Below are 22,343 nucleotides of genomic sequence, written 5' to 3'. Positions count from 1 at the left end.
AAACAGCCACTTCTAATCCACATTCTCCAATTCTTGCCTAATTCAGTTATTAAGGTGGAGAGCTGGATGAACACAGCAGGCCAAGCAGCATCAGAGGAGCAGGAAGGCTGATGTTTCGGGGACGAGCAAGAGCAGGAGACATCGAAACTGAGATTGGAAGAGTTAGAGGAGTTATTCTGGCCAATCCTGGAGCTATCATGCAACAGAGCCTCAAGAGGGTGAAACAGCAGCTATTCAATGAGGTACTACTCTGGGAGGCTGAATCTAAATGTCTGGTGGGCAGAAAGACAAGGGAGCACGGCCCAAGTGTTGAGAGTAACTGGGGAAGACAGTCTGATCTAAATTGGATTTTTGATTGCTCTTAAAAGATCTTTAAGGCTTTTCTTTAAAAAGCACATTGGCCATATCTTTAATAATTATCCACATATTAAAAATTAACAAGTTTTCTATGCCTCTTTGATTAATAAAATGCTGGGCACAAATTTCACTTCAGCGAAGAATTCAAATATCCCTAAAAATTTTTTATACTACTCAACATTATTGATGATTATAGGTGATTTACTAAACATGATTTAACAAAAATGTCGACTGAGTTAAAATACTTAATTATGTGTGTGTATAAAATCATTGGTGTTTGTCATCTCATCTAAGGAAGAAAATACTGAAAGGCTTCAACAAAATGTGCCTTTTTTTACTGAAACTCAAGTTCTGCATTACCAAACGATTACAACTAGAAAATGATGATCAGTCCTGCTATGCTGAAATACAAAACTTTTATATTTACAATGTTCTTGATGTGTTTTTCTTTTTTCTCTGAAATGAAGCAGACATGGTTGTGTGCCAGTCTACCAGTCTGGTAGCAAATCCTTGATCAAATGAATAAGTCATATTCAACATATTAATGTGGAAGTTTGTATCACCCAAACAAGTGCAATAGAGGAAAATATGGGAGAATGGAATAGAATTCTTACACGAGGTCAGTCGTGAGAACATGTTGTCAAGGTAAATTGTAGGAGGCATTGGGCTTGTAGTGAATAGTGCTTGATAGCTATTCCCCATAATGGAGACAGAAAAATCCAGAAGGAAATTAAGTTTCAGAAATAGACCAAATGAAGGCAATGGAAAAGAAGACGGAAATTGGAAGCAGGTTTCCTTAATGAGGCAAGTATTTTTAGACATGTAAAGAACTTTGACACTGACACACATGCACATTTGCAAAAATAGGACGTTTATCAACCCATTCAGTTCCTTTGGGTTCTTATGTTGCTATTTAGGCATTGCGAATAGATATTCTTCTGTATTGCGGAAGGAATTTTTTTAAAAGTTCCAGCCAACACTAATAATATGCTAGCTTTCTTGGACTGTAGTTACAGAATTAATTTGAGTTTTATTTATAAGGTATGAGCTAAGCCATAAACTTCAAACATAAGTATCTATAAATTGTTTAGAATATGTATTTGAAAGAGAGTTCAGAATTTTGTACATGTGTATTCAAATTTGTCTGGTTTCATTTGTATTTTGGATTTGTATTTTTCTCAAGGTGTCCAGTTCAGATTGCAAACTCCAATGCAACTTTTGGAGAGATGTGTTTGCCTCATTCCTTCTCCTTTAAAACATGACAGCAATCTCCTCAGCATCACCCTCCACCCTACCAGCCTTTAGATTCAATGACCCTGACTTTGCTATTTCTGCAACAAAACAGAAATTGCTGGAGAATCTCAACAGGTCTTGCATTATCTAAGGAGAAAAAGTAGAGTCAGTATTTGGGATCCAGTGAGCCTTCTCCAGAATACATTTGTCACTTCCAGCATGATGCCACCCAACACATTTTCTCTTCCCCTTTCAGGACAGTAGAAGAGCTGTTCCCTTCTTAAACCCTGGTATATTTCATGAGTTATCCACAACATATTACCCATTGCATCTTTCCATGTAAGCACAGTAGATGCATTACTTGCTCCTCTTACCTCTTTCCTTTCCACCAGTCAAGGGTTCAATTGTATCCTTTCGGGTGCAAGAATAATTTACATGTATTTCTTTCAATTTAGTATACTGCAGTCACTTCTCATGACTCAGTCTCTGCTATTTTGGTGAGACCACACGCTGACTAAACGACTGCTTTAGAAACCACTTTACTTCAGTCTGAAAGAATGACCTTGAATTTCCAGTTTCCTTTCATTATAATTCTCCAAACCCCCAGATATGCAAGGAGAAACAAAACAGAATAAGGATAGAAGTTTTGAATTCACCATAGAGTTGAGAAGGCTGAATAGTATCTGATTGATAGATAAGGTGCCACTTTCTGAGCTTGTGTTAAGTTTAATTGGAATATGGTAAAAGGCAAAGGAAAGAAATGGGAGAAAGGTGGAGAATTATAATGAAAGGAAACTGGAAATTCAAGGTCATTCTTTCAGACTGAAGTAAAGTGGTTTCTAAAGCAGTCGTTTAGTCAGCGTGTGGTGTCACCAAAATAGCAGAGACTGAGTCATGAGAAGTGACTGCAGTATACTAAATTGAAAGAAATACATGTAAATTATTCTTGCACCCGAAAGGATACAATTGAACCCTTGACTGGTGGAAAGGAAAGAGGTAAGAGGAGCAAGTAATGCATCTACTGTGCTTACATGGAAAGATGCAATGGGTAATATGTTGTGGATAACTCATGAAATATACCAGGGTTTAAGAAGGGAACAGCTCTTCTACTGTCCTGAAAGGGGAAGAGAAAATGTGTTGGGTGGCATCATGCTGGAAGTGACAAATGTATTCTGGAGAAGGCTCACTGGATCCCAAATACTGACTCTACTTTTTCTCCTTAGATAATGCAAGACCTGTTGAGATTCTCCAGCAATTTCTGTTTTGTTGCAGAAATAGCAAAGTCAGGGTCATTGAATCTAAAGGCTGGTAGGGTGGAGGGTGATGCTGAGGAGATTGCTGTCATGTTTTAAAGGAGAAGGAATGAGGCAAACACATCTCTCCAAAAGTTGCATTGGAGTTTGCAATCTGAACTGGACACCTTGAGAAAAATACAAATCCAAAATACAAATGAAACCAGACAAATTTGAATACACATGTACAAAATTCTGAACTCTCTTTCAAATACATATTCTAAACAATTTATAGATACTTATGTTTGAAGTTTATGGCTTAGCTCATACCTTATAAATAAAACTCAAATTAATTCTGTAACTACAGTCCAAGAAAGCTAGCATATTATTAGTGTTGGCTGGAACTTTTAAAAAAATTCCTTCCGCAATACAGAAGAATATCTATTCGCAATGCCTAAATAGCAACATAAGAACCCAAAGGAACTGAATGGGTTGATAAACGTCCTATTTTTGCAAATGTGCATGTGTGTCAGTGTCAAAGTTCTTTACATGTCTAAAAATACTTGCCTCATTAAGGAAACCTGCTTCCAATTTCCGTCTTCTTTTCCATTGCCTTCATTTGGTCTATTTCTGAAACTTAATTTCCTTCTGGATTTTTCTGTCTCCATTATGGGGAATAGCTATCAAGCACTATTCACTACAAGCCCAATGCCTCCTACAATTTACCTTGACAACATGTTCTCACGACTGACCTCGTGTAAGAATTCTATTCCATTCTCCCATATTTTCCTCTATTGCACTTGTTTGGGTGATACAAACTTCCACATTAATATGTTGAATATGACTTATTCATTTGATCAAGGATTTGCTACCAGACTGGTAGACTGGCACACAACCATGTCTGCTTCATTTCAGAGAAAAAAGAAAAACACATCAAGAACATTGTAAATATAAAAGTTTTGTATTTCAGCATAGCAGGACTGATCATCATTTTCTAGTTGTAATCGTTTGGTAATGCAGAACTTGAGTTTCAGTAAAAAAAGGCACATTTTGTTGAAGCCTTTCAGTATTTTCTTCCTTAGATGAGATGACAAACACCAATGATTTTATACACACACATAATTAAGTATTTTAACTCAGTCGACATTTTTGTTAAATCATGTTTAGTAAATCACCTATAATCATCAATAATGTTGAGTAGTATAAAAAATTTTTAGAGATATTTGAATTCTTCGCTGAAGTGAAATTTGTGCCCAGCATTTTATTAATCAAAGAGGCATAGAAAACTTGTTAATTTTTAATATGTGGATAATTATTAAAGATATGGCCAATGTGCTTTTTAAAGAAAAGCCTTAAAGATCTTTTAAGAGCAATCAAAAATCCAATTTAGATCAGACTGTCTTCCCCAGTTACTCTCAACACTTGGGCCGTGCTCCCTTGTCTCTCTGCCCACCAGACATTTAGATTCAGCCTCCCAGAGTAGTACCTCATTGAATAGCTGCTGTTTCACCCTCTTGAGGCTCTGTTGCATGATAGCTCCAGGATTGGCCAGAATAACTCCTCTAACTCTTCCAATCTCAGTTTCGATGTCTCCTGCTCTTGCTCATCCTCCAATTACAGATTCTTTCCCCAGACGAGGACTAAGAGTGGGAGAAAGGGAGTTTGTTGCTGAATGAACCAGAACAGCCTAAATGGGAGAGACAGGAACCCTGATTGGAGGAGGAGCAGTTTTGAGACAAATTCTATCCCCCTCACATATGTGGTGATATTTGTTCAATTGGTCGATGCCATGCCTGAATTTTCTCGAGTGATTTGGGGGTACTTGTACTTGCCTGCCACTCTTTATTTTTTGAGCATGGATTTGAATCAGATTAATTTTCATGACTACAAAATAAATTGTCAAAGTGTTATTGATTAGACAACTAGGTATTGAATATACCAGCCGTAATACATTGTGAAAGATGAAACAATTATCTTTCCTTTCTGCAATGAAAGCTATTCAGTTTTTGATCATCTGAGTGGTGCACCCTATGTTTTGAGGAAGTTTCATTCAGAATTTAGCTTGTTCAATGACATAAGCAATGGTTCCTGCAATGTACAGCACAGTTAACGGCTTACATTTTGATTATGATCAGTTTCAAGTAAACTTGTTTAGTCTTAACTTGACTGAATTATCTATTATTTAGTGTACACACATGACACAGATTGATAGCGCATCACTATACAATATGTATTATGCTGAGAACAGACTATAGGACATTTAGAATGTTTCCGAGAACTCCTAAAGCCTAAGTCTAAAACATTTGATCCTATGTTAAGAGATAAAGTAGAAATTTTAGTTTGAGAGTTGCTGTGTTGTACAATAATTTCATGTGTACAGTGGAGTACTGCCAAGTTTATTTTAATTGACAAAGTGCTGTAAAAAGGCTTCAACAACCTCAAGGCAGTTCATTTATTTAAATGCTATTAAGTTGAAAAGACATATTAACTGTAAATGAAAGTTGAATGCAAGTTATAAGTTTTCAAATGAGATATGAATTAGTCATGTCTATAGTAGATATTTCCATGAGAATTTTGACAACAGGATGAACAGAAATTAATGTGATTTGTTGGTGATTTTGAAAGCTAACTGCAGTGCAGCTACACAAAAACTTGCACTAAGTTTTCAACTTCATTAAAGGATCAACGTGAAATCAATTGTATGAGCTACTGTTCAAATCCCAGGTTAATCATTTCCATCCCATAGGCTATAAGCCCCATGATAATGCAAGGAATTTTTGAAGCCTTGTTTCAGTGTGTGATGTATATACATTTTTTCAAGTACAGTGAATACTTTGCCATTTAGTGGATTGAAAAAAAAACAGATGGTTTAAGATGCTGCCAGCTGGCATATATGATATGATTGCTATCTTCATGGCTAAAAACATATGAGGGGTGACTGAAACACCAACCTGTTTCAGTAAGGAAGTCACTACCGGTCAGCAAATTGGGGTTCTATGACAAGGAAATGGTTTCAATTTTTTTTAGCTATAATAAATTCACTGGGATGTGAACTGTGCAAACTCCATTCAATTGTACCAGCCAAGAGACACTGTTCAAACATTTTTTTTAATTTTGTTTTACTTTTTTGAACGCCAGTAGCTGACTGTTGGTTTGTATTGTGACACATTGCTGGTTCATGAGATGCACCTCCATCAGTGCAGAATTGCACATCACCACCAATGCAAAATCTCAGTCATCTGGCTCAGTGTTAAGAACCAGTCTACTACCTGATGTCTCAGACCAGTGATTTACTTTGGTGGGCTGATTCCACTCATTGATATGGATCATATTGCAGTAATGTTGGCAGCCTTGGAGCACTTTTCTCCAGGCAACAGCTTATTGTGCACTTTACCTGAATGTTGGCACTGATGAAACAATTTATGAATAATTGCTTCTGATGCCAATAGTTTTCTAATGTCTGTAATTTTCAAAATAAAATTTACAAGTGTAAAGTATTAAACATTTTAAAATATTTTTATGATATTCTAGAAGCAAGACATTTCTTCAAAGGCATATGTGACATCTGACATTTTGAACTGGGCCTAAATGCTAAGACCCGTAGTTAAAACAAAAAAATCAGGGATTGAACATAGATAGTAGGAACTGCCGACGCTGGAGAATCTGAGATAACAAGGTGTGGATCTGGATGAACACAGCAGGTCAAGCAGCATCAGAGGAGCAGGAAAACTGACGTTTTGGGTCTGGACCCTTCTTCAGAAAAAATGAAACATCAGCTTTCCTGCTCCTCTGATGCTGCTTGGCCTGCTGTGTTCATCCAGCTCTACACCTTGTTATATCAGGGATTGAACATAGAAGTTTGCTACTTTTCAAACCTTCTGTAACATTCAGTCAGCGACCTTCCACCTCAGTCTTATGAGCTGTGTATCAGCCAGTCTCATGAGTCTTTGTCCTAAAAGAAGATGCTACAGATGCTATAAATCTGAAATGAAAACAGAAACTGCTAGAAATTTTCAGAAGGTAAAGCAACATTTGTGGAGAGAATAATAGGGTTAATATTTCAAATCTGTAACCTTTTATCCACATCGATTTGCCCTCATATTGTGTAACAATGTTTTGTGGCACAATATCGAATGCTTTTTACAAAGGGGAGGCTTGACCCTAGTGGTATTATCAGTAGACTTTAATCCAGAGACACAGGTAATGTCTTGGAGACCTGGGTTCGAACCTTGCCTTGGCAAATGGTGGAATTTGAATTCAATTACAAAAAAATTGGAACTCAGAGCCAAATGACGACCATGAATTGTGTGTCAGGAAAAAACAAAACATCTGGTTCACTAATGTCCTTTAGGCATGGAAATTGCCATCCTCACTTCATCTGGCCTACATGTGACTCCAGACCCAGAAGGGTCTAGGCCCGAAATGTCAGCCTTCCTGCTCCTGTGATGCTGTTTGGCCTGCTGTGTTCATCCAGCTCTGCACCTTGTTATCTCCATGGAAATATGGTTGACTTTTAACTGCCCTCTGGGCAATTAGGGATGGGCAATAAATGCTGCCTAGCCAGTGATGCCCCTCATCCTGTGAATGAATAAAAGCAAATCCAGTCTACCCCCACTACCTTACCCCAATTTGCGTTTATTGATTGTGTGGAGATGAATGCTAAAACTGATTAAAGAAGGAAGATAAAATGCCAGTTTGAAGCAGTCTAAGCACCAGTTTGTCCGCTTTCTGTGTCTCCATTTTACCACCTCTGTTTAAATAGAGGGTTTGAATTTGAAACCAAAGAATTTTAGTAATTCCTGTTTTTTGTTAAAAATCTCATAAATGAATTTGAAATAAGATGTTATTTCTTTACCTTTGGTATATAAAAAGAATGTTTCATGTGTCATTTACTTCTATCTTGAGGACTTCTTCAGTTTGGATCATATATGTGTTCAGTGGATATTTGCTTCACTGGCTAGGTCAGCATTTATTGCTCATACCTAACTCCCCTTTGAAGATATGGTGATGAGCTTCATTCTTGAACCACTGCAGTTCAATTTGCTTATACATCTACCTGACATAATGCAATTTGTCTCTTGCAAATAATATTTTATTTTATGCATTCACTATCTGTTGATATCCTTTCTGTCTGTCAAAGATTTCACATTCTGATGCATAGCTCTCATTTCACAATTTCTTTCCAGCTCCAATCCTTTATCTCACATCTCATTATACTATTTATTTTTAGCCTACCTACATACATCCGTTATTTTATTTTATTTTCACTTTCATCATACTTCGGTTCGTTGCTTTTCTTTCCCCTTTCTATTATCATCATTATTAGTATGTCATCTGTTATCCTGTTCTTGTCTCATTTTTTTTCTTTCTTATTTTGGTAATATTTCCTTTCAGCGTGGGATATACTCTGTCTTTTTTTTCATTTTCTTTGCTCTGATTCTCAATCTTCAGATATTCATACTTTTTTTTATTTGTCAATAAGAGTAAATGTCTCTGTTTTCATTCTTCAACATGGCATAATCTAAATGGTCAGCCTTTTTTCTTCTTTTGGTGTTTTCAGTCTCAAATGTATTTTCTTTGTCTGAAAGGAGGTGATGATCTGAATTTATATCCATGCAAGGACATGTATGTTTTTTTTATACTGTGTCTATTTCATCATCGAGTCTGTTTGATTTCTAAACTCATTATCCCTTGGGTTTTTGCATGCCTAAAGAAAATGTTTGCTGCTATCATATCATATTCATGATAAAATTGTATTACTCAGTCTCCTCTTTCATTTCTTTTTTGAGGCTATATGACCAACATAAATTCCTGAAGTTTCTTCATGGACTTTAGCATTTAAATCACCCATTATTACAATACCAGTTATCAAGTCATAGAGATGTACAGCACAGAAACAGACCCTTTGGTCCAACTCGTCCATGCCGACCAGATATCCTAAATAAATTTAGTCCCATTTGTCAGTATTTGGTGCATGTCCGTCTAAACCCTTCCAATTCAAATACCCATCCAGATGCCTTTTAAATGTTTTAATTGTACCAGTCTCCACCACTTTCTCTTGTAGCTCATTCCATACACGCATCACCTTCTGAGTGAAAACTTTGCACCTTAGGCCCCTTTTAAATCTTTCCCATCTGACCTTAAACCTGTATCCTCTGGTTTTGGACTCCCTCACCCTGGGGAAAAGTCCTTGGCTGTTCACCCTATCAATGCCTGTCATGATTTTATAAACCCCTCTAAGGTCACCCCTCAGCCTCTGATGCTCCAGTAAAAATAGCCCCAGCCTATTCAGTCTCTCCCTACAGCTCAAACCCTTCAACCTGGCAAAATTTTTGTAAATCTTTGCATTTGCTCTTTCAAAATCATTACTATCTAGCTCTGAACCTCCCATTTACCTAGCTGTACAATCACTTCTACAGTCAGAGAGTCATACATAATGGAGAAATGATGGTCCAACTAGTCCATGCCAATCATATTCCCACTTGCCAGTATTTAGCCCATTTCCCTCTTAAACCTTTCCTGTTCAAGTACTTATCCCAGTTCTCTTTTAAGCATTGTAATTGTCCCTGCATCCACTGCTTCCTCTGGCAGTTCATTCCATACACTAACCACTCTGTGTAAAAAGGTTGCTCTTCCTGTCTTTTTTAAATCTTCCTCTTCTCACATTAAAAAAAATGCTCCCTTATTTGAACTCTCCAACATTAGGGAAAAGATCTTTGCTATTCACTTTATCTATGCCCCTCATGTTTTTATAAACTTCTGTAAGGTCACTCCTTAATTCCTATCCTCCAGTGAACAAAGTCCCAGCCCATTTTTATAACTCAAAACCTCCAGTCCCAGCAATATACTGGTAAATATTTTCTGAACCCTCTCCAATTTAATAATATCTTTCCTATAACAGGGCGAGCAAATCTGCACACAGTACTCCAGAAGAGGCCTCACCAACATCTTGTACAGCCTCAACATGTCATCCCAACTCCAATACTGAAAGCTCTGAGCAATGAAGGCAAGCGTTCTTAACCACTCTGTCTACCTATGACACAGGTTATATATCTGAACCCCTAAGACTGTCTGTCTACAACACTATGCAGGGTCCTACCATTAATTGAATAATGCCTGTCCTTGTTTGCTTTGCCAACACGTAACGCCTCGCATTCATCCAAATTAAACTCCATCTGTCACACCTCAGCCCATTGACTCAATTGGGTAATCTTCACTGTTCATTTCTCACATTTCTTCAGCTTCAACATAAAGAGGACCTTGTTGATCTTTAAGGGACCTGACTCTCTCTCTCTCAAGTTGCTCTTTTGCTCTTAATGTACTTGTAGAATCTCTTTGAATTATCCTTAGCACTATCTGCCAAGGCTACCTCATATCCCCTCTTTGCCTTTCTGATTTCTGTCTTTCAACTCTGATGCACTTGTGCCCAGTAAAAGTGTCTCTCTCAGCCTAGTTGTTACCCCAATATAACTGCAATCTTTGGTCCCATGAGGGTGCAAAATTGAGCTTATCTCGAACACAAATGGTTTAGTCATCCATGTCAGAATCTCAATTAACCAAATCAACCTCCATTAGGCCTCATTTTGGTCTGATAATCATTAATCCAGAATCATCCTGGACAGCAAAGGAATACCGTTTACCACTGTCTCTTTAAACTCTTATTCCCTGCTACAATTTTCACTTTCAACAAGTTCAAAAGGATCGGTGTCTTCTTTCACTATGATGACAACTGTCGACTGATGGCCTCTGATGTAGCCGCAGCCCCCACAACTCTTCGAACACCCACCATTGAGATGTATTACTGTAGATTTTTGAACTGTCTTCATGCTTTCTAGATCTTTTTGTGCAAAACTGACCTCCTGCCCCTTAACCTCATCCTAGTAATTTCTGACCACCAAAATCCCTTTATGATCTGCATGGTAGCTGACACTGCAAGTGATTCCCTTCATCACGTACTACCTATTCCTTTTTAAATCCATCATCTCTCCTTGCAATCGTATTTATCACCTGTCATTTTCATTTCCTTTCCACAATCCATGAACAAATCATCACCTTCCCATCCTTGCCCATCTTATTCACAACTTCATTCTGAATCCCTTTAATAGGTACACACTCCTCCTACAATACTGAAGTGGCCCTAAACAAAGGCATAATATGGCTCTCTCAGTGGCTCAATTGCTCCCATATCCTGCTCAATATTGGCAGTTTTTAGTAGATTTGACCACATTGTCAGCCTTCAATGCCTTCCGTTTGGTATCCAGCCTCATTTTTATCAAAGCAGTCATAGCAGAGGCATCTCCAGTTATCGTTTCGTCTTCCATCTTGTGCCTGTAAAATCCCGCAATAATCTATCATTTTTCCTTACTCAAATACTTCGAATAAGCTTGCATATGAAACCCACTTCTCTCTTTCCACACCTCTGTTGGCTATGTGGCCAGCTTTTTTGTTAGACAGCCAGCTCTGAACGAGACTTTTAATAGTCACTATAATTCCAAATCTTTAATTTCATTATATCATCACACTTAAGGATGTCGCCATAAAATTATTTTATTTCCTGGTAAGTGGTTTTGCTGTATACACATTGCCTTCCCTTGGCAATGAGAAGTGTAGATGGAGTCAATGGATGGAAGGTTGGCTTGCAAGATGGACTGGGTTGTGTTGACAACTCTCTATGGCAGTTGCTGTACCAAGCCATGATGCAACCAGATAGAATGCTTTCTATGCTGCCTCTATAAAAGTTGCTGAGAGTCCTTATGGAAGTGCTGAATTTCCTTAGCCTCCTGAGGAACGAGAAGCATTGCTGTGCCTTCTTGACTGTTGCATCAATGTCGGTGGTCCAGGACAGATTGTTGGTGATCATTATTCCTAGGAATTTGACCCTCTTGACCATCTTCACGTCAGCTCCATTGATGTAGGTAAGGGTGTTCCCTCCTCCTTGCTTCCTTAAGTCAGTGATCAGCTCTTCAGTTTTGCTGACATTGAGAAAGAGATTCTTATCTTTGCACCAGTCCACCAAGCACTCTGTCTCTTTCCTGCATTCTGTCTCATCATTGTTTGCTATCAAGCCTTCAGTTGTGGTGTCCTCAGTGAACTTGTAGATGAAGTTCGGACGAAATTTCTGATGAAGATGTGCCTTAAACTTTACTGGTTTCCATCCTCTGAGCCATGGTCTGAATTACTTAATGTGATCTTCTGCCTCTTCTTTTATTCCCAGACTTTATGAACATTGGAAAGGCATGATATCCCCATACCACACCTGGAAAAGCTGATAGGCTCATCACTTAGTTTTGCGTGACTGCCAAGTTGAGATCTGGGGTATGACTGGTGGTGTGCACAACCAGCTACTTGAGTTATCAGTGAAAGTTGTGATATTGATTATGACAACATAGTTAAAGAAAGCTTTGAAATTTATGAGTGCTGGGGAAAACCAGACTAAGTAGCATACCTAGAAGTCATTGTAGAAACAGAATTTGAAGGAATAACAGTAATTTGTGATCATCTATATACCAAAATATAAATTTCAATTGACTTGAAGCATTGATTATTCATTAGGTTAGCTAAGAAACCTAAAGCAGCTGAGTGTAATTATTTTAGAATTATAAGCAGAATGATTTATCTCATCAACGTGATCTTGAAATCATTAATAGAAAGAAGTACTGACACATTTGAAACAGGGATTGTTAAATTACAGAGATAGTAGGAACTGCTGATGCTGGAGAATCTGAGATAACAAGGTGTAGAGCTGGATGAACACTGCAGGCCAGGCAGCATCAGAAGAGCAGGAAAGCTGATGTTTCAGGTCTAGACCCTTCTTCAGAAATTTCTGAAGAAGGGTCTAGACCCGAAACGTCAGCTTTCCTGCTCCTCTGATGCTGCTTGGCCTGCTGTTGTTAAATTACAGTCTTGATTGAAGTCTGGAGTAAGAAACAAGAGGAATATTTAACCCAGGAACAATTTTCAATGTATATCTAGAAGTAAGAACAATTACCTGTGTTTTATAGACTATGAAAAATATTTGATTATATTTGTCATCAAAAGTAAGATGTGTGACACTTGCAGAATTGTGACACTTAGAGTAAAGATGAAAAATTTATTCAGAGCATATTTAGTCAACAAAAACAAGCATCAAGCAAAAGAGGATCAATCCAATATGTTTCAAGTGAAGAGGGAAGTACCATAAGGCTGTGTGCTACTGCCAAAATTATTAAATCTGTACATACATCATGGTCTTATAATAGCTATTTATATCCAGGGTAATAAAGATTGGAGGCAAGAACATATCAAACTTGTGGTATGGTAGTGACACAACACTCCTTGCACATTTGGGAGGTTTGTCAAAATATTGTAGATCTAATTTAGCATATGGATTTGAGTATAAACACTAAAAGGATGAAAACAATGGTAGGCAGAGGGACTTCATGAAGTGAAACTTGTAAAGTTTGATGTGAGCAGTGTCATACTGGAATAAGCTTTTTCTCAGAACATAGTCTATTTAGGAGGAATCTTAGCAGAAGATGGTAAATCTAATGCAGAAGTTAGAAAAAGGACAGCCATAGCCAGAAAAAAGTTTGTGAAGTTGAAAGATATGTTGACATCAAGAAATATCATGCCTACAACAAGGAAAAATCACAAGGTGCTATATTCTATCCATTCTGCACAATAAGTAGAGATCTGTGGAAGAGAATATAGGTAACTGAAATGTGGTTGCTAAAGCACATGTGACAAAATCTATATACAGACCATAAGACAATCAAAGACATTCTTGAAATTTCAAGAGCAAAAATAATATTTTAAAAAGTGACATCCTGAAAAGAAAACATCAGTGTTTTTAGCTATTTGATCAAAGGTGAAACACTCCAACAATTTCTTCCAGAAGGCAAAGTGTAAGAAAGTGCAGCAGAAAGAAGGCTTGAGCTCGTCGAGTTGGACGATGGATGTCAGAATGGTTGCAGATGAACTACAATGGATGTGTGAGGATGGCACAAGACAGATGTGCATGCCATACTGTGGTAGCAGGTCACACGTGCAACAACAACAGCAAGATGTGTACATTTTCCACTACAGGAAATTTACTCATTTTGCTGAGCAAGTGCCAATTAAACAAAGGGGCTAAACTCATTGCAGAGGAATTAGTGTAAACATTTGATTTGATATGATTTATTGTAGTCACGTGTTCCTAAGCACAGTGAAAAGCTTTGCCTTACAAGCAGTACAGGCAGATCATAGCAAACAAGGACACACAGATCACAGGATACTTAGACAAAGTAAGGCATACAGGTTACACTGCACAGGAGGTACACCAAGCAAGATCAATATAAGCAAGATCAACATTATTTGAAGTTAGAGAGCCCATTCGTCAGTCTAATAACAGCAGCAAAGAAGCTGTTCTTGAACCTGTTGGTGCACGTGTTCAAGCTTCTGTAGCTTCTGCCTGACGGAAGAGGTTGTAGGAGAGCATTCCCGGGATAGGAGTGGTCTTGGATGTTGGCAGCCTTTCCGTGGCAATGGGAAGTGCAAAATGGAGTCCATGGATGGGAGGTTAGCTTCCGTGATGGTCTGGGCTGTGCACACAACCTTCTGCAGTTTCTTAGGGTCCTGGCCAGAGCAGTTGCCATATCAGGCTGTTATGCACCTGGATAGTATGCTTTATGTAGTGCATCTGTAAAAGTTGGTGAGAGTCTTTATGGACTTGCCAAATTTCCTAAGCTGCCTGAGGAAGAAAATGCGTTATTGTGCTTTTTTGACTGTTGCATCTACGTGGATGTGGATTCTCGTCACTCCTAGTAACATGACATTCTCAACCTCCACTCCATTGATGTAGATGGGTGGCATCTACAGACAGTAAACCAAGTCACTGCCAATGTTGTTGGGACAGGGCTGCCCAGAAGTCTTCTTTGGAGACATCTTGTCCTGGCTTTCAATCAGCTGATTTTGTTTCATTTGACCATGCTCTAATCACTTTCCTAACATCTCTGTGGGAATTTTAAAAAGCTGAACAGCAATCAGTTCAAAAGTTCATATTGACACTTTGTTTATTTAATACCTTGTGATGGGTAACTGATCTTCGGATTTGTTTGTTTTAAGAAATCGTAAATGCAAAGAAGATTGGAAATACTCAAAACAATTGAGATTGTATTCGTAACTCGGTTTGTAATTTAACTGTCTTCTGTCTTTGGAGTTCATACTGACTATATTCAAGTGCAAATACTTAATTTATGTTAAAAAATTGCTCTATAAATCAGGAAATGGAAGTATTCCTGATTAGGGCTCTAACAAGTTGACTGCTGTGTTTAATTTCCAAGTCTCCTGCTGTCAGGAGCTGGATGCACATTCTAGACTTCAGTTCACTAGATGTTAATGAGGGAACTGGCATTTATGGAGCGATTTATTATCACATCCTCAGGGCATCCCAAAGCACTTTACAATGTTGTTTATTTTCAAATACAGTCACTGTAATTTCAGCAAATATGGCAGCTAATTTGCACACAGAAAGGTCCCACAAATAACAAATGAACAGATGTCTGGATAATTTGTGTTCGGTGATTGTTGTTGGTGGAATACTGCATGCAATATATTTGGTTGGGTAGTTCCTGCTAAGTGTTTATTAAAGTACAGAAAATGGAACACAGAGTGTAATAACATCTTCTTGAAATTTTACAATATTACATTATCCTTACTGGGTAATTGATCCCTTGTTCCAAACTGATCTTTTTCTTTTACAATCTTCAATGGCTTTGGGCCCTGGTGATGCTGAAGATTAAACAAAATGTCAGCAGTGTATCTTTTGGTTTAGTAGGGGCAAGCAAGTTCTTCAGTGTTTCATATACTTCTGGGCATGCTTCAGTCAGAAATATTATTCTTTTCCTTTCCTTGGTTGCTTGATTAGCAGCTGGATAACATTAGTCATAAAAAAAATCCAAAATCACCCCATATAGATGACAATAATGGTGCTCGCCCAGTCTCCTACTAATACCTTTGCATCCATCATTGAAGAGGCAATCCAGCTACATGTACAAACAATCTTTCCACAAAGACAATCTTTCATAGTCTATTTAGCAGCAAAAATAAAATTCTGAATTCTCTTGCTTTACATTCATTAGTAAGATTGGCTCAACAGCTACTCAAGGCAGAGTTGGTCAAATCCTAAAGGGCAGAACTGCTAGACTGGGTCTGCAGCACGTGGTTTAGGATTCAACAAGAGGGAAATAAATACTTGACCCTCATCCTCAGTAATCTGCCTGCCACAGATGCATTTGTCCATGACGGCATCGATAAGAGTGACCATCACACAGTTCTTATGAAGAAGCCCCATCTTCACGCTGAAAATATCTTCCATTGTGTTATATGGTGCTATCACCATGTCAATGGGATGCACATTGATCAGATCTAACAAATCAAAACTGGGCATCCATGAGGCACTAGAGTCACCAGCAACAGCAGAATTATATAACACAAAGTGCAACGTCATGGTGCAGTATATTCCCCACTCTTCCATTGCCATGAAGCAAGGGGATCAACCATGGTTCAATGAAGAATGCAAGAGGGTACGCAAGAAGTTACATCAGGCACACCTGAAAGTAACATGTCAACATGATGAAATGGATAAATAAGTTGAGGTCCTCTTGTGGTGTAGTGGTAGTGTTGCCACCAGGAGACCTGGGTTCAGATTCTACCTGTTCCAGAGGTGTGCAATAACAGATCTGAGCAGGTTGATTTGAAAAATAAGTTAATTTTAAACAAAATCTATTAAACAAGACTATTACATGTCCAACAGTATAAGCTGCAAGTGATAGATAGGGCTAAGTGATTCCAAAACTTAAGGATCGGCTCAACAGTTTTGCCGCATTTAATCATGAGTGGTGATTGACAATTAAATAATTCAGTGAAGGAGGAGACTCCACAAATATTGCCATGCTCAGTGATGGACCAGTCCAGAATATCAGTATGAAAGGTGTGGCTGAAACATTTGCAACAATTTTCAGCCAAAGTAATGAGTGGATTATCCATCTTGCTATTTTCTAGAGATTATTAGCACCACAGATGTCAGTTCAGCCAGTTTGATTCACCCTATATGATATCACACTGATTACTGCAAAAACAATGGGTCCAGAAAACAATCTGGTGAATAGCCTGAAAACATATGCTCCTGACTTGTCTTAGCCAAGTTGTATCACAATAACTGCAATGCTGGTACCAACCTAACAATGTGAACTAATGCCCAGGTATATCCAGTACATAGAAAACAGGACAAATCTAATCCAGCCAGTTACCAGCCCATCTGCCTACTCTTTATCATCAGCAAAGAGGTTGAAAGTGTATTCCATATTCAACAGTGCATTCAGCAGGACTTGCTTAACAATAATCTGTTCATTCATGCTCCGTTTGGGTTCTAACAGGGGCACTTGGCGTCCTACCTCGTTACAGCCTTGGTCCAAACTAGGACAAAGAAAAATGGAATTCCAGAGGTGAGGTGAGAGTGATTGCCCATGACATCAAGGACACAATCAACAGGTGTGGTATCAATGAGCCCTGGAAAACTAGAGAGTCATTGGGAACCCAGGAAAACTCTCTGATGGTTTGAGCACAAAGTAAGATATAGTGGTTGGTTGAGGTCACTCATCTCAGTGGTACACCTCATTCAGGTAATATGCTGGAAGTCAATCTCCATTACTCCTGGTATTATCACAAAAGTTAAAAGTATTATAAGTGTATGCAAAATTATATATACAAACAGAAACCACCAATGGTTGCTACCCAGAGCTGATTACAACAAATGGCATGTGTGTTGAAGTCTTTACAACAAGTACTGTACTCCAGGAGAATTTACTTTAAGAATATTGCTTAGTGCTCATTGCTTAAAAGAAATGCAAAGTAGGTTATCAGCAAACTGATACAGATATTCTGCAGCAATTTTCTTTTTTCATGAAAATCATTCCAAAACTTTGACACTTGACTTCAAACCAGCAGAAACATACAATATGTATTGCTGTCAAAGACATAAACTGTGTTTTGATGTTTTCCTTTACAGATGAAACAGGAAGCAATTGTTTCAATTTGTGATAATTTGCCAGCTCATTTGGACAACTTCTTTGAAATAATTTCATTGCAATAAAGGCAAGAACAGGTTTTGATGTAATTTTGTAATTTGGCAATTTATATTTCGGGTATGTCAAATGAATATTTGCATTAAGGTATGTATGTTGTCATTTTTGGCGTGTTTTATGCAGTTTTTACTTACTGCCATTTACAGGATTATTGGAAGGACAAAAATGTTCAGTTTTTGAGAGACTGAAAACTGGAACTATTGACAACTGACATTTCCATCTCAAGGGCACTAATGTGTCTCTCCCAGATCACTGTTAAAATACCTTTTATTGCTTCAGGTATGTGGATAAGAGTTGCTTGAGGCACATTGACAGCTATTCTAAGCTATGACAGTGTGTTTTGCAGAGGTTTATTACTTGCTAATACCATTGTGTGATATTAATTGGCCTAATATCAATTGAACTGATGCATAGAATGGACTCCAAAATGTACACACACACACACACACACACACACACACACACACACACACACACACACAAGATTGTACTTTAATCACGTTGGCAGTCCTTTGAAATTCTGCAAACATTCTGGTCCACAGTGTATTGTCCTCACAGCCTTGTACTTTGTAAGTTGAGATGGTGTGGATTCGTAATAATGGGATCCAGATTGCAGAATTACTTACTCCTCTTGCATTCTCTGCTGCTGCTCTGCCTCATCATAGAGGTGTTTGAACTCATAGCATGATGTAGTTTGAAGGACAAGTTCTTATCATTTTTAGTGATTGGTAACAAGCTCCTCACAGTCATTAATGATGTGGAGGTGCCAGTGTTGGACTGGTATGGACAAGGTCAGAAATCACACGACACCAGGTTACACAGGTTTATTTGAAAACACAAGCTTTTGGAGTCTTACTCCTCCTTCAGGTGTTAGTGAGAGAGGTAGTGTCAGACACACAATTTATAAATAAAAGATCAAAGGGTCACACCATTAATGAGGATGTTGTAAACAAACCTAAGATGCTGTTAAATCTTTAATCAGTTAGAAGGTTTTAATTGATTAATATGCATATGTAAATCCCCGAATTCCTTTCAAGTCCCTGTCCTGTGAGAACTAAAGGTTTTATCAGTGTAAAGATGAGGTGCCATTTTAGGTCAGACAACGCATGTTAGAGGTGAGGCCTTGTTTAGAATCTGTTTGTGTTTTGGTTTGGAGTCAGACTGGTTTTATTTCTTAAGAAGGAATTTATAAAACACCACATTGACTGACTGTCTATAAATTGTGTGCTTTTTGAACTAAATAGAATGTATCTGCATATAAAAAATCAGTGTGTGTGTTTGTTTGCGTGTGTGTGTGTGGGGGGAGGACAGCGAGAGAGTGTACGTGTGTGTGTGTGTGTGTGTGTGTGTGTGAGAGAGAGAGAGAGTGCATAGTGTGGTGAATCACCTGTAGTGCGACATGAACCCAAGATCACAGTTGAGGCTGTCCTCATGAGTACTGAACCTGGCTATCAACCTCTGCTTGGTGACTCTGTTGTTGTGTATCCCAAAGTCCACTTTGGAGGACGTTTCCTGAAGATCTGAGGCTTACTGTCCTGATCGCTGATGTGTTCCCCGACTGGGAGGGAACATTCCTGTCTGGCAGTTGTCGTGTGGTGTCCATTCATACGTTGTCATAGCATCTGCATGGGTTTGCCAATGCACCATGCCTCGGGGCATCCTTGCCTGAAGCGTTTGAGATAGACAACGTTGGCCAAGTCATATGAGTATTTACTGTGCACGTAGTGTTCCCATGTGTGATAGTAGTGTCCATGTTGAAGATCTGACATGTTTTGCAGAGGTTTCCTGACAGGGTTGTATAGTGTTGTGGTTGATGTTGTCCTGAAGGCTGGGTAGTTTGCTGCAAACAATGGTCTGTTTGAGGTTTGAAGGGGAGAAGTGGAGATGTGGGAAAAATCTTGGCAAGGTGTTCATCATCATCGATAATATGTTGAAGGCTGTGAAGAACATTAATAACAGTGCTTCTATTCTTCAAAGAAAGCTTTGCAGTATCTTTGTAGTGTTTTCTTGGCTCCTACCTGGATCATTGGTCATCATGACAGTTCTGTTGGTAACTTTAATATTTTTATTTTTCTCATTTTTGATTTGGAACCATGAGTTGAATTTGGAAATCGAACTTTGAACTTTGAGCAGCAGCCTGTTTTGGAAAGGAGGAAAGAGCAAACAAACTGGTCTTTCTTTATGGTGACTGGCCTGGAAAGATAACGGTAGGTTAGTTAATGCCCTGAGAACACGACAGACATTTTAGCACAGAAATGTTCAAAGTTCAAGGCTGGCAGTGGTGGATTATTGAACTGGTCAATCAAGGGCAGATGGGTGCTCGCCAGGCAATAATCACAGATAATAATGCAGAAGGAAAGGTAAAAAAGTGAATCAGTTCTGACGAAACTTTTGGAATCTGAGTGTGTGTTATTGAAATAAAAAGAACTTCTGAATGGGAGATAGTAGGAACTGCAGATGCTGGAGAATCCGAGACAACAAGGTGCAGGGCTGGATGAACACAGCAGGCCAAGCAGCATCATAGGAGCAAAAAGGCTGACGTTTTGGGCCTAGACCCTTCATCAGAAATGGGGGAGGGAAAGGGGGTTCTGAAATAAATAGGGAGAGAGGGGTAGGTGGATAGAAGATGGATAGAGGAGAAGCTGGGTGGAGAGGAAACAGACAGGTCGAAGAGGCGGGGATGGAGCCAGTAAAGGTGAGTGTAGGTGGGGAGTTAGGGAGGGGATAGGTCAGTCCAGGGAGGACGGACAGGTCAAGGGGGCGGGATGAGGTTAGTAGGTAGGAGATAGGGGTGCGGCTTGAGGTGGGAGGAGGGGATAGGTGGGAGGAAGAACAGGTTAGGGATGTGGGGACGAGCTGGACTGGTTTTGGGATGCGGTGGGGGGAGGGAAGACACCCTCATCCGCTTAGCCGAACTCGTCCTCACCCTCAACAACTTCTCTTTCAATTCCTCCCACTACCTACAGACAAAGGGGGTGGCCATGGGTACCCGCATGGGCCCAAGCTATGCCTGCCTCTTTGTAGGTTACGTGGAACAATCCCTCTTCCGTACCTACACTGGCACTAAACCCCACCTCTTCCTCCGTTACATTGATGACTGTATCGGCGCCGCCTCGTGCTCCCACGAGGAGCTCGAACAGTTCATGCACTTCACCAACACCTTCCACCCCAACCTTAAGTTCACCTGGACCATCTCTAATACCTCTCTCTCCTTCCTGGACCTCTCTGTCTTCATCTTGGGCAACCAACTAGAAACTGATATCCATTTCAAGCCCACCGACTCCCACAGCTACCTAGAATACACCTCCTCCCACCCACCTTCCTGCAAAAATGCCATCCCCTATTCCCAATTCCTTCGCCTCCGCCGCATCTGCTCCCAGGATGAGGCATTCCACTCCCGTACATCTCGGATGTCCTCGTTTTTCAAGGACCGCAACATCCCCCCCTCAGTGGTCGAGAACGCCCTCAACCATGTCTCCCACATTTCCCGCAACTCATCCCTCACACCCCGGCCCGCAATAACAAACAAAAAAGAATCCCCCTCGTCCTCATGTACCACCCCACCAACCTCCGGATCCAACGCATAATCCTCTGACACTTCCGCCATCTGCAATCCGACCCCACCACCAAAGACTCTTTCCCTCTCCACCCTTATCTGCTTTCCGGAGGGACCACTCTCTCTGTGACTCCCTTGTCCGCTCCACACTCCCCTCCAGCCCCACCACACCCGGCACTTCTCCCTGCAACCGCAGGAAGTGCTACACCTGCCCCCATACCTCCTCCCTCACCCCCATCCCAGGCCCCAAGAAGACTTTCCACATCAAGCAGATGTTCACCTGCACATCTGCCAATCTGGTATACTGCATCCGCTGTACCCGTTGTGGCCTCCTCTACATCGGGGAAACCAAGTGGAGGCTCGGGGACCGCTTTGCAGAGCACCTACGCTCGGTTCACACTAAACAACTGCACCTCCCAGTCGCGAACCATTTCAACTCCCCCTCCCACTCCTCAGACGACATGTCCATCCTGGGCCTCCTGCAGTGCCACAATGATGCCACCCGAAGGTTGCAGGAATAGCACCTCATATTCCGCTTGGGAACCCTGCAGCCCAATGGTATCAATGTGGATTTCACAAGCTTCAAAATCTCCCCTCCCCCTACCGCATCCCAAAACCAGCCCAGCTCGTCCCCGCCTCCCTAACCTGTTCTTCCTCCCACCTATCCCCTCCTCCCACCTCAAGCCCCACCCCCATCTCCTACCTACTAACCTCATCCCACCCCCTTGACCTGTCTGTCCTCCCTGGACTGACCTATCCCCTCCCTAACTCCCCACCTACACTCACCTTTCCTGGCTCCATCCCCGCCTCTTCGACCTGTTTGTTTCCTCTCCACCTATCCTCTCCTCTATCCCTCTTCTA

The sequence above is a fragment of the Rhincodon typus genome, chromosome 11 (genome assembly GCF_021869965.1).
Source record: "Rhincodon typus isolate 14 chromosome 11, sRhiTyp1.1, whole genome shotgun sequence".
Classification (NCBI taxonomy): Eukaryota; Metazoa; Chordata; class Chondrichthyes; order Orectolobiformes; family Rhincodontidae; genus Rhincodon; species Rhincodon typus.
Note: the sequence above shows the minus strand (reverse complement) of the source record.